Raw genomic sequence first — 12,335 nt, forward strand, 5'->3', positions numbered from 1 at the left:
TTGGAATCGAGTTTAATATTGGTAGTTGGCCCTTAAAAATGATGTCATTGTTCTTAGCAGGTGAGGGAGGGATGTGTGAGTGGGTTGGCATCTGCAAGGTGCATTTGGGGCACATTTCTGAAAGCACAGATCTGGGACCAGACCAGTTCAAAAAACAAACAAAACAAAAAAAACCCAAAACACCCACAACCATTTGCTGTCTTTTTTCTCTCTTGCTCTTCTTTATCTCTTGGCTGTATATGAACTGATGTGATACTTGCCAGTCAATGCAATGGAAAATGAAGCAACTGGAGTAAGTCTCTGTTTATCTGAGGTGTGCAGGACTGCTTTCTGTTTAACGTTTTTTTTCTTTCCCTCAGACACTATTATGTTTTCCATTGCCACCTGACAAAGAACTTTATGATTTACTGTGATACATACCAATGTGGCACACATACAATTTAAAAGAAAAGGGCCAGGAGAGTCCATGCGTGAAGAAACTTTTACTAGGGAAGATTGAGATGATAGGAATCCTAGTTCCAGTCCTAACCAATAGCTGCACATTTTGAATTCAGATTTCAAGGACTGCCAAAGTTTAGAGGGTGATGAGCAGCTTGGGTTTGGGTCCATCCCTATTTTTTTAAAAAAGGAGGGAATGGGAAGCTGAAGAGTTCCGTGAATTGGTAATAGGATTCAAAGACTTGTATAATTGGTGTGAGTCTGAGGCAGGTTCATAGGGGATAATAGTAGGTAGCATTTGATGACCGGGTGGTGGCCTGTATGAAAGGGATTGGATTCCGAGGACAAGGTGGTCAGACGTTATATTGATAAGCAAAACAAGTAAATGGACAGCATCTATGGAGTGTGTATCACAAAAATTGGTACCTTTGATGCCAGGCGTGGTAGAGAGGCAAAGAAATGAATGGGTCTGGCTGGCCTGCTGAGTCAGAGGTAAACCACAATTGCGGGAACATGTTCCGCCATAGGCACCAACTCCCTGGATGCTCCAGGGCTGGAGCACTCATGGGGAAAAATAGTGGGTGTTCAGCAGCCACTGACAGCCCCACGGGTCAGTGCCTCCCCTTCCCTCCCCAGCACCTCCCACCCACCGGCTACCCTGCCAATTGGCTCCTCCCCCTCCCTTCAGCACCTTCTGCCTGCCGCAATCAGCTGTCCTGTGGTGTGCAGGAGATGCTGGGGGGGGAGGGAGAAGGGGGGAGAGGTGGAAAGAGGCAGGGAGGGAAGAGGCAGGGCAGGGGTGGGGTTTTGGAGGAGGGGGTGCAGTGGGGGCAGGTCTTGGGGCAGACCGGGGGGTCAAGCACACCCGGAATCTGAATATGTTGGTGCCTATGTGTACTGCAGCTTTCCACCACCCCTTATTCTATACATATCCCACAGGTGGAGACAGATTTAGTGGCGAGAGAAGTCCATTCTGTTCCCAGAGGCCTCTCTGCGCCTCTGATTCCCCGTTTGTACTATGAGGCTAAAGATCTACCCCCACCTTTGCGGAGCCCTTTTCAACATATATTTGAAGCTGTCTATTTAAGTGCAAAGTGTTATTTAGTGTTAATGGAGGGTATCAATTTTCAGTGTTATCAGCTTGGCCTCTTTCACTAATTGCACTTTACAAAACCCCAACCCAGCAGCATATGACCCAAACTAGACCCTTGAGAATGACCAGATTCTCAGCTGGAGTAAATTGTTCTCACTCAATGGACAGAGCTGATTTATATCACTTTGAGAACCTGCCCTTGTCACAAATTCTAGTAAATATACAAATAAAGACCACAGTAAAATAATAAAGTGACTGTGAGTGTAGTGTTATTATTTGTATGGCAGTAATGCATAGGAGCCCCAGTAAAGGATAAGAACCCCATTGTGTTAGGTGCTGTGCAAATACAGAACAAAAAGGCAATCCCAGGCCCAAAGACATTAGTTCACACTCTATTTCTGCACTTGTCATCACCCCTGCTGCCCCTCGCACTTGGGAGGAACTCCCTGTAAACCCCCACAAAGCTCCTTCATTGTCTTCCTTCAACTCCCTCCTGAACACTCTCCTTTGCTATGATGCCTCTGGCAAAACGTGACAGCGGTTAGGCTGCTCGTGTGCTGAGACCACTGCCTATCACGCTGCACCACTGGCTCATTGTTTCCTTGCACTCCTCCATTTGTCTCTCTCCATCTGTTGTCTTATTTTATACTAAGTGTGTAAGCGCTCTGGGGCCTGACTTTTTGTTCTGTGTCTGTCTAGTGCCAAGTGCAGCAGGGTCCTGGCCCTCATGCCTATGGCAGAGCATCAGAGAAGAGGCTTCAGAGTGGTAGCCATGTTAGTCTGCATCAGCAAAAAGAACGAGAAGTCCTTGTGGCACCTTAGGGTGTATCTATACTACCCGCTGGATCAGCGGGTAGTGTTCGATGTATCGGGGATCGATTTATCGTGTCTCGTCTAGACGCGATAAATCGATCCCCAAATCGACGCCTGTACTCCACCTCGGCAGGAGGAGTAAGCGGAGTCGACGGGGCAGCCGCGGCAGTCGACTCGCCGCTGTGAGGACGGCCAGGTAAGTCGAACTAAGATACTTCGACTTCAGCTACGCAAATAGTGTAGCTGAAGTTGCGTATCTTAGTTCGAACCTCCCCGTTAGTGTAGCCCAGGCCTTTGAGACTAACAAATGTATTTGAGCATAAGCTTTTGTGGGCTAAAACCCACTTCATCGGATGCATGCAGTGTGTCATGAATAGTTAGTAAAGGGTTAAAGCATAGTACCTGGTGGGCACCTGACCTGAGGACCAATCAGGGAAGAGAATTTGAAACTCCTAGGAGGGAACTTTTTCTCTCTGTTTGGGGGGGTCTTTGTCTTTGGCCGTTTGGAGTTCAAGAGACCAGACACGTTAATCAAGTCCTCCCTACAAGTTTCCACCTCTGAACTAATTTCTTCTAGTCAAGATAGTGAGTATTAGAAAGATACTTTGTGTCCTCCACCTAATAATCCTATGCTGTTGTTTGTGTGTGTGTTATTGATTATTCTTAATTGCTGCTGTACTGGTGAGAGAGAGAGAGAAGGAGAGAGGATTCTCTCCACTTATTTACCCTATGATCCTATGAGTTAGACTTAGAGAGATTTAGATCTCTTTTTTTCTTTTTTTTCTTCTTTTTTCTTTTCTTTTTTTTTTTAATTCTTTCTTCTTGGGAATTCAGGGGGGGGGGGAGGGGGAAGTGGGCTTCCTGTGTGTGTCCCTGTGATCCATCTCCAGATCAGGAGCTGTCTCTCTGAGAGAGAGGAGAGGAGGAGAGGAGGAGGAGGGAGGGGAGGAGGGGTGTCTGTGTCCTGTGGGGGGGAGTGGGTGGGGAGGGGGGGAGGAGGTGGAGGGAGGGGGGGTGTCTGTCGGCCGTGGTGGCAGCGGGTGGAGGGGGGACTAGGAGACCTTTTGGGGGAAGGGTGGGGGGGGGGGGCTTTTGAAACCCCCTCTTTGAGTGACCCCCCAAGACAGAGGACAGTGGAAAATACAGTAGGATGCGCGGCATGCACCCGATGAAGCGGGCTGTAGCCCACGAAAGCTTATGCTCAGTTTAGCTTGGGAGCAGCATTTCCTAGTACAACCTGGACTTTTTCGCCATACTCCCATTCTCCTGCTATTATAGGGGCTAAACTCTAGAAAGGCAGGATTTCCCAGTGGTTATAGCTCTTGTTTGAGGCTTGGAAAGCCCACGTTCGAATCCCTGCTTGACCATAGACTTCCTGTGTGACCTTAGACAAGTCACTTATGTGCTCTGTGACTCACTTTCCTATCTATAACATGGGGATAAAAGCACTTTGCCACTTCACAAGGCATGTTGTGATGCTAAATACATTTAAAATGGTGAGGTGTTTGGATACTGTGGAGATGGGAGACACATATGTACCTTTGGTAGATGGATAGATTCAAAGGACAATGTGGGTCTTTCCACAGCAGGCTTTGGTTGAGTCCTGTATTCAGATATCTTTCAGTGCAGGAGTAAGTATCGTCCACTCTGCAGCTGACCCTCCCGCCCCAGTGACGTGCTAAGAAAACGCTGAGCAAAAATGTGGCCTTCTACTCTTGCTAACCAACACTGTGCAGCATCCGCTCTGTTCCTACCTTGCCTGTCTGGCATTTTGCACCATACATTTCTCCTCAGCCCTGCAGCCTTGTTATGCTGTTTGATATATTTGGGGTATTTGCCTGGATCAAGCCTCTCCAAGAGAGGATGTGAATTAGGACTGGCATAAAGTGAGTGATTGGCACCGGCGATGGATTCTTATTGTGTCAAGATTTTAGGCATGACATTTATTGGTAAACCCATCCAGAATAATCCCATTCAAACCTGCCAGATTTGCTACAAAGTGATATGCTCCTGTAGATCCTTGCCAGAATAATGATTGATGCCCGCTGCCAATCAGTGCTGAGACTCAGTCACTTCTTGTCGTCATTTAACTGTAGCTGCACACAGCGTTTAGCAAAATGGAGGGGTGTATTTGATGTTTAATGAATAAGGCTGCCTGCAGTTGTTCATTTAATAGGTATACACCTTTATTCACTGGCAGGCAACCCTGGGCAAATCACTTGACCTCCTTATGCCTCAGTCAATCAATCACTTGGGTAACATTAAAAAAAAATACAAGCTCACTAAAAATCAGAGGCAGCACTGGAGCGGGAATTTGCAGGGTAAATAGCATTAGCATTATCCCTTCTCTCCCTCCGTCCCCGCAAATATGTCTTTAGCTTTTGCGATCGCAGAATATTCCCTGTATGGCAGTGGGGTGTGAGATGGGAAATGAAGCTATTTTCTTGTCATTTGAGAAGGGCTGTAAAACATGAGCCCCACGGAAAACGAATGGAGAATTGTGCATTTTCCATATGCTTTATACTCAATTTGAACAGGTTGGAGGCCCCTATTTAGCAAGTGGTTCCTATTCAGCAAAGCACTCAAGCATGTGCTTAACTTTCGGCTGTGCTTAATTCCTAATGACTTCAACGGTTCTTCAGCATGGGCTTAAATTTGAGCATGTGCTGCATTGGAGCCTGGATGTCTACACAAGGAGCAAAGCAGTGGGGAATCAGCCCCCTAGTGGCTGACATGCTGGGAGGTTTAGGTAGGCCACCAGCAAAGATGCAGTCAGCAAAGTGCCTAGTTCTTAAATCTGAGTCTTAGTGTATTAATTAAAAGCTCCAAGTGACTCAGGGCACAGCAATTATAGAGATGCTATTTTTCTCTTTTATGCAAGGAGAAGCTCACCTGATAATACTAATAGTGGCACTTACACAGCACTTTACATTTGCAAAGTGCTGTACCAACAACACATAAACTACACCCTAGTTTGCATTATTTCTTTTACAGCTGTCACAGAGCAGATTTCAGAGGACGAGGGATAGGGGGAAAGCCCCATGTAGTTTAGGCACCTGATCCAAACCCCACTGATGTCCATGGAAAGACTCCTTTTGACCGCAGTGGGCTTTAGGTCAGACCCTAAGTCTACCACACTATTACCTATTCTCTGGAGTTGAGATACTTTTTTTTCTTCAAGAAACCCACTCCCTTCTGTCAGAGTTTTCCCTGAGTTCCTAAGGTGGTTATATTCCTCTTACTGTGCCCACATCAGCCCTCATTTAAAAATGCTACAGTTGCCATTATGGTCCATAACGCCACCGTTTCCAAAAGCATCACTGCAGTGTTTGGAACCTTACTTGTAAACACTAGGCAGCTGCATGTTTTATTAAGAAAAAACTAGAGCACTCTGTTCTCCATTCCCTGCCCTCCCCCACAAAGCATATTTATATTAGGCCAAATGCATGTGGGAGCTTCTGTGGCGCTTACACAGCTACAAAGCTTTACTATCAGATGGGACTCTTCCCCAGGGGCAGCATGATCTTGAGCGGTGCTGAGTGACACTTCAGTAGAACCATATTGCATCATAATAGGCAGTTCTGTTGAAACCAAAACACTAGAATTTCATTTTGGAAGAAAACCAGGTGCAAAAAATGTCAACCACGTTGAACCGTCCTGTTTGGACATTTTTGGAGTGAACCATTTCAATTTTCTGTTTTGAAATGACTTTTTGTTTTGATTTCTGAACATTTTGTATTATAATATAATGCAAACTTTTTTAAAAGTTGAAATGAAAACAATATGTTTCAATCACCCCCCCCCAAAAAAAACAATTCTCCCCCTCCCAGAATTTTCCTTCACCAAATTTAGAAATCTTGAAATCCTTCATAAAACAAAACTTCCATCAGCCATACTGCTCTAGTGCTGAGCACCTGCATCCTCTGAAAGGCCAGTGAAGGAGGCAGGATCTCGATCAACCTAAAAATTCGCTCTCTCAGTTTCATAAGTTATTTGCTTTTCTCAAACACTGGTGATCACCCCAGGTTTGCCAACCATATCAACCTTTTCACTGAAAGCTTACTTTCTAACCTCACACTTCAGAGTTATTTTCATTTTCCCTCTTACTTGACACTACTGTTCTTATTTATCTGTATTACAGCAGTGTCTAGAGATCAACTTTACGTAGCTCAGAGTCCCTTGGGATAGTTACTGCATACATACATAGTAAGAGACAGTCCCGTAACCATAGGGTATGTCTACATTGCAAAGACAAATCCGCGGTACCGAGTCTCAGAGGTCGGATCAATCTATTTGGGCTTGTGGGGCTAAAAATGAGCCTGAACATCAACATGGCCTTTTTTAGCCCCACTGACCTACCCCGCAAACCCAAGTAAATTGACCCAGCCTCTGAGACTTGGTACCACAGGTTTGTCTTTGCAGTGTGGACGTACCCATAGAGTTAATGCTCTAACTACACTACAGTAGCAAGGTCTGGTAAATAGCTGAGTAATATTAAAATAGATGCACTGCTATGGCGGATTTCCCTTTACTTCTCCCCACCTACTCCTCCCAGCCAGCTCTGCTGAGTTCTCAGATTTTCTTAGCTTATTTTTCATTATCATTTCCACCAAACAGCCCCTAGTTGCCTTTTTTTTATATGTTCTCCCTTTATTTTCTAATCCCCTTTAAAACTAAGAAATTGTTTCCCTCACAAGGTTCAGCTGACAAAATCCACCTCCCACAGAACAATCAGTGAGCCCTGTTTGTGTCCAGCTATGTCCTAACAGAAATGTGCACATCATATTAGCCAAATGCTAATCTGTATTAACCAGAAGTCTGCCTTGTGTCTTCCTTTATGAAAAGGCTTCTTTGCAATCATTTATAAACTGTTTGACCGAGTTCACATGAGTAACTTTTGCATTATTCCATTGGTTTTTCAGTAGCATGCAGCTTGCCAATTAAAGCATTTGAAGTTGCTGAATTATTTTGCTGGGTGTAACATTTCATGCAGGTGTATAGAGAACGTGCTGCATTTCATCTTCAATGGGATGAAAATTGCTGGCACTATGCCTTTGTCACACCCCCCCCGCCCCAAATGATTTTAGAATCTAAATGCAAACACGGTAAGTAGCAAGAATGAATTTGGCATTTAAATTAATTTCATGTCAATGACAGCCCAAGCTTTGTTTGCTGATGGGAGAAGCTAAAACATGCATTCAAGCTATAGAATGGTTTTAGCTGACTGACCAGCCCATTTTGCCCATAGAATGGGGTGCACAGACTGATCTCATCTGCAGAACGGCTGGCTGTTTTGGTTTTTTTTTATCTTCCTGTTTGCTTGTTTTGTTTGTTTGTCAGTTTGAAAGTATCTTTCCCCATGAACCAGCAGAGTCCCTCCCAATCCAAACTATCTAGTTGCACACTACAAGTTTCCAATGGCAGCCAATCTGGAGGATTGCATATATCTACCCCTAGACAGCTGCATTATGGAGCTAAAGGAACTGCATCTAAATTCATGAGCCGATAAAAAGTAATCTGGCTAAAGTCTTTTTTTATACCAGAATATACACTGATAATCACACCCCCTTGAATTACAAATGTTCCATAACCATTCAAACTGGTATCGAGTTACTGACATTATTTGAAGTAATGACATCATAAAACACACTTTAAAAGACAAACCCATAATTTACTTACTTCTCGCTTAAAAATGTTTCAGAAATCTTTTGAGATCATAATTGATGGGACACCAGATTTCATAGACCATCAAAGACTTGAATAGGTTTTAATAAACCAGGAAAATTAAAGTCACTTTAGCTTACTAGCTGGCTTTAGAGTCTCTCTCTTTCCCCTCCCCTTTCTCTTTGCCCAGCTTTTTATTTAACAACCTAAAACGGCATCTAAAAATTAATTAAAACTTATAGTGACCCACAGCTTTTTCTCATTAACAAAGATTTGTTTTTTCCCTTATAGGCAATGCAGCAAATCAACATATATTCATATCTTTAATTTGATATTGTTTTAGGGGAGGTACAGTAAAAGGACATGTTTAAAGAACCCAATCAAGGCAGGCTTGCTGCTTATACAGAGAGTAATGATTAATAAAATGGTGCACATGAGGGCTTAGGGGAACCTATACTATCTATTTAACTACCAGCCTATATTGGTACCCACCACTGGAGCATCTAATCACTGCACAGAAGTAAAAATCACAAAGATCTCTCTCTCTTCCTGTCATGTCAGCAAAGAGCCACACTTCACACCCATCCGCGTATTTTTATTTCAAAGTCAAATGAAAGACAAAGGAGGTTAAAGATGTTTTATCCCTGTTTTTGATCTCCTGGAGACATGTAGGTCCAAATCATCAGATGCACAGAGGTGGAAAGTCTTTATCATCCAATGCAGCAGGAAATTGTAATGAAGCAAATCCTCAATCAAAGGGGCTTGGTTGCATTTTCGCCGTCAAGTAATTACTAGTTTGTATTACTCAAAACCATGCAAGGCTAGAACAATGAATGAGGGACCACATCCTGCTCATCTAACTCATATGAATGGTCTTTTGGGGTTTCTAGTGCTGGTAAAGGAAGCAGAATTCTGTCCTAGAAATCTCTCTCCCACTCACTCACACACACAGAGCAGTCATAACAGCTTATGTGAATTCTGACATCTGTTTTCACATATGACAAAGGAAAGGAAATTAAAGTTATTTATGCTGAGAACCAAATATAGAAAATGGGAGGAAACATGACATGCATATGACAGCAGGAGTGTAGCATAAATATGGGATTTCAAACTGCTGAACCTCAGCTTCTGTTCCTGTTTACATCACCGGACTCATTCTTTACCACTATCCTCTTGCACAGGAACACAGGATTTACCATATTGGTTCAGATCAGTGATCCATCTAGTGGCAGTGATGGGATAACCTGCCCTCAGGGAAAGTTTCCTCTTGACCCCCCAAGAATTAGAGTTTGGATTAAGACTTTACCCAGAACGGTTTATATCCCTTCCACTCTCACTCTGATTTTCCTCTCTCTTTCTTCCTCCTTCATGTTTCTTCTACTTCATTTCCATGCTTATCTTCCATGCTCACTGAAACGATGAGGACTGCATCCTGCTCCTTGTGTGCAAAACCACCACCTTCTCCTCTTGCAAATCTTTCCCTAAACTCCACTTTGCTCAGCTATTCAAGCACCAACGAACTGCCAGGTAGTTAAATAACACTGCAGTGCTGCGAGATTACACTTTCATCTGTAAAAGAGCAGTCCCTTGACCTGGGTGGGACAAAGGTTTGCCTGATGTTTCTGAACCCTATTGTCTGTCAAAGTGAGATTGTAGGTGATAACTACATTATCATCCATGTACTGTATGGCATTAGCATGTTGAGCCAGATCCTGTAGATATATTGCCCTAGCCCAATGCAACTGAGAACAGACTCAGATCCAATTTCAGCACTGTAAGTGTGTAGGTGTGTGTGGCTCTCCCTCACTGTCGTCTCTGAGGGAGGCTACGCTCCTTTGCCACACGCTCCTGAAGCAAATGGGGCAATTAGCAGTCTCCGGCCCCAACTCACAGGCAGAGTAGGGCTGTGAACAGTTCAGGGGTCCAGGCCCTCAGGCATGGTGGGGCACCGTGCAGTCGAAGTCTTTAACCCTTAGGCAGAGTAGCCACGAGTGGTTTAGGGGGCCCAGGCCCTCAGCCAGGGTGGGGCTCCTAGCAAACTGTGTAGAGCTCCAGGAAGGGTTGATCATCCAGGAAGCAGGCTAGGGCGCCGTCCTATGTTCCCTCTAATATTTCCTGTACATATGTGGAATGAATTTTGTTATGTGCAGCAATATGGAAGTGATGGGTCGTGGGGGTTGGGCCAAGGAGTTCAGAGTGTGGGAGGGGGCTCAGGGTTAGGGGGCAGGAGGGGTGAGGGCTCCTGCTGGGGGTGCGAGCTCTGGGGTGGGGCCAGGGATGAGGGGTTTGGGACTCCCCCCACCCCTCTCACCTTGCAGCAGCACCTGGGCTGGGGGGAGAGGCACCACACCCCAACTGCAGCAGGTCTGGGGTTGGGGCCGGGGGGCAGCCAAAGTCTTCCGCGGGTTCCGGCTCCAGCAGTGGGCTGGAAGCATCTGCATCCCTCGGCAGCTCCTCCACAATTGAGCTGCAGGCCCCACCTCTTATATTTCCTGTTCCTGTCCCACCCTTCCCCTTCTGGCATGGTGGCCTAGGCCCTCTGGGTTCCTCCCACCAGGGGGCGTCTGGCTCTTCCTCGCTCTCAGTCTCTGAGGGAGGCCACGCCCCTTTTCTATAAGTACTCAGTAGATACTTATACTTTATAATAATATATTTACATTAGACCACTTGTTCACTTTCCAAACACCTTTGTGCTTTCCTTCATGCTGCCCCACATACTTGGGGTAAACACGCCAGAGCTACTTCATTATCCACCTTCAACTCTCTCCTCAAAACTCTCCTTTGATGTCCACCTACAGAAAAAAAAACAAAAAACACCTCGATAATGGTTAGGTGGCGGGTATGCTAAGACCACTGCCCATCATGCTGACCAATATTGTCCCATTGTTTCCTTGTACTTCCCTGTTGGTCTGTCTGCTGTCTCTTGTCTTATGCTCAGATTGTAAGATCTTTGGGGGAAGGGACCTTCTTTTTGTACATCACCTAGCACAGTGTGGTCCTGATCCATGACTAGGGCACCTAGTGCTGTGGTAATATAAGTAAGTAAGTAAATAAATACTGTGATAGACCCAGGCCAGTTGAGTACAGCAGAATAGCTGAAGGCAGATATACTGGCCACTGGTTAACAGTTTTCTGTTCCCTGACTGACCAGAGTAGGGGCTGCTCCAGACTAATGTGACCACCTGACTCTAATTAACCTGCAAAAAGTCAGGTGAGGCCATTAAGCTAATGTGACCACCTGACTCTAATTAAGGCCCCGCTGATACTATAAAAAGGGCTCACTCCAGTCAAGCAGAGGAGAGCCAGGGAGCCAGAGGAACTGCGGCTGAAGGGCTGGTTACTGAAGACACCTTCAAACCATCGGTAAGGGAGCCCTAAGGTAAGGGTGAAGAAGGGAGAAGCAGGAGAGCTGTGGGGAAGTGGCCCAGGGAAATGTAGCAACTCTGGCAGTGAAAGATTTGCTGCCAACAGCTGCTACCATTAGGGTCCCTGGGCCAGAACACGGAGTAGAGGGCGGGCCCGGGTTCCCCCCAACCCACCACTACAGGAACATCTCCTGGGAGGGGAAGTCAGGCCCCTGTCAGGACAGGAGGCTAAACTGTTCTGAAATAAGCCCCCAGTGACACAGAGACGGTGGGAGTTCTCTCACCAACCTCCTTGCTGGCCTATGATGAAAAGGGCTCAGTAGACTGTAACCCTGGCCCTAGAGAGAGAAGGGCTACGTGGAGGGTCACAGTGAGCCACTGAGGCTAGCAAAAAGCTGCTAGAAGCTCAGGACCCATGGGAGCAAGGTCAGAGCTCTGCCACAATACATACATAAATTAAATAAGAAAACAACATGCCTCATACAGATAGAGTTATGTTCTCTTTTAATATATTAAAGAGAAGTGGGAACTTGCCTGCATACTGCACTGGACACTGAGAATTAATTGATTACTAAAGATCATGGGATAGTACATCTACGTGTTTCAATCATGCACTCAATCTTACACCGATCTGTCCGAAGATATATCATTTTCCCCTCCTCTGCTTATAAATATAAACACAACTGCTTTGGAATCCATCTGTTCTATTGACAATGTATTCAAATTGCAAGCAAGCAGTTAATGATGGCCTGCTGAAGCTCAGCAGCATGGACGATGAGAGAGCCTTAGGAGTCACTGAAATGAAAGGGCTTTTCTCTTAATTTCAATCATGAGAAGACTTTGAACAGAGCATGACATCTTAGCCATCTGAGCTTTGTAAATGCGACATTGGCAGATACACAATGCTCAGCTCTGTGGTACCTAAATAATTGAGGCTTTGAAACATCAAAGCGCTGACACCT

General features: G+C 45.3%; 1 long non-coding RNA gene across 3 annotated transcripts in view; it reads right to left on the reverse strand.

Annotated features, from left to right (window-relative positions):
• Window positions 1-12,335, reverse strand: part of LOC120407505 — a 91,948-nt gene that overhangs the window by 3,753 nt on the left and 75,860 nt on the right. For 2 of the 3 annotated variants that reach the window (XR_005600071.1, XR_005600073.1), the window contains 2 exons: window positions 10,666-10,800; window positions 8,673-10,123 (listed from right to left, as the gene is read on the reverse strand). This is a non-coding gene — a long non-coding RNA (uncharacterized LOC120407505). Of the gene's footprint in view, window positions 1-8,672; window positions 10,124-10,665; window positions 10,801-12,335 lie in introns of those variants that run through there. The other variant, XR_005600072.1, reaches the window with a different exon arrangement.

The sequence above is a fragment of the Mauremys reevesii genome, linkage group 6 (assembly GCF_016161935.1).
Source record: "Mauremys reevesii isolate NIE-2019 linkage group 6, ASM1616193v1, whole genome shotgun sequence".
NCBI lineage: Eukaryota > Metazoa > Chordata > Testudines > Geoemydidae > Mauremys > Mauremys reevesii.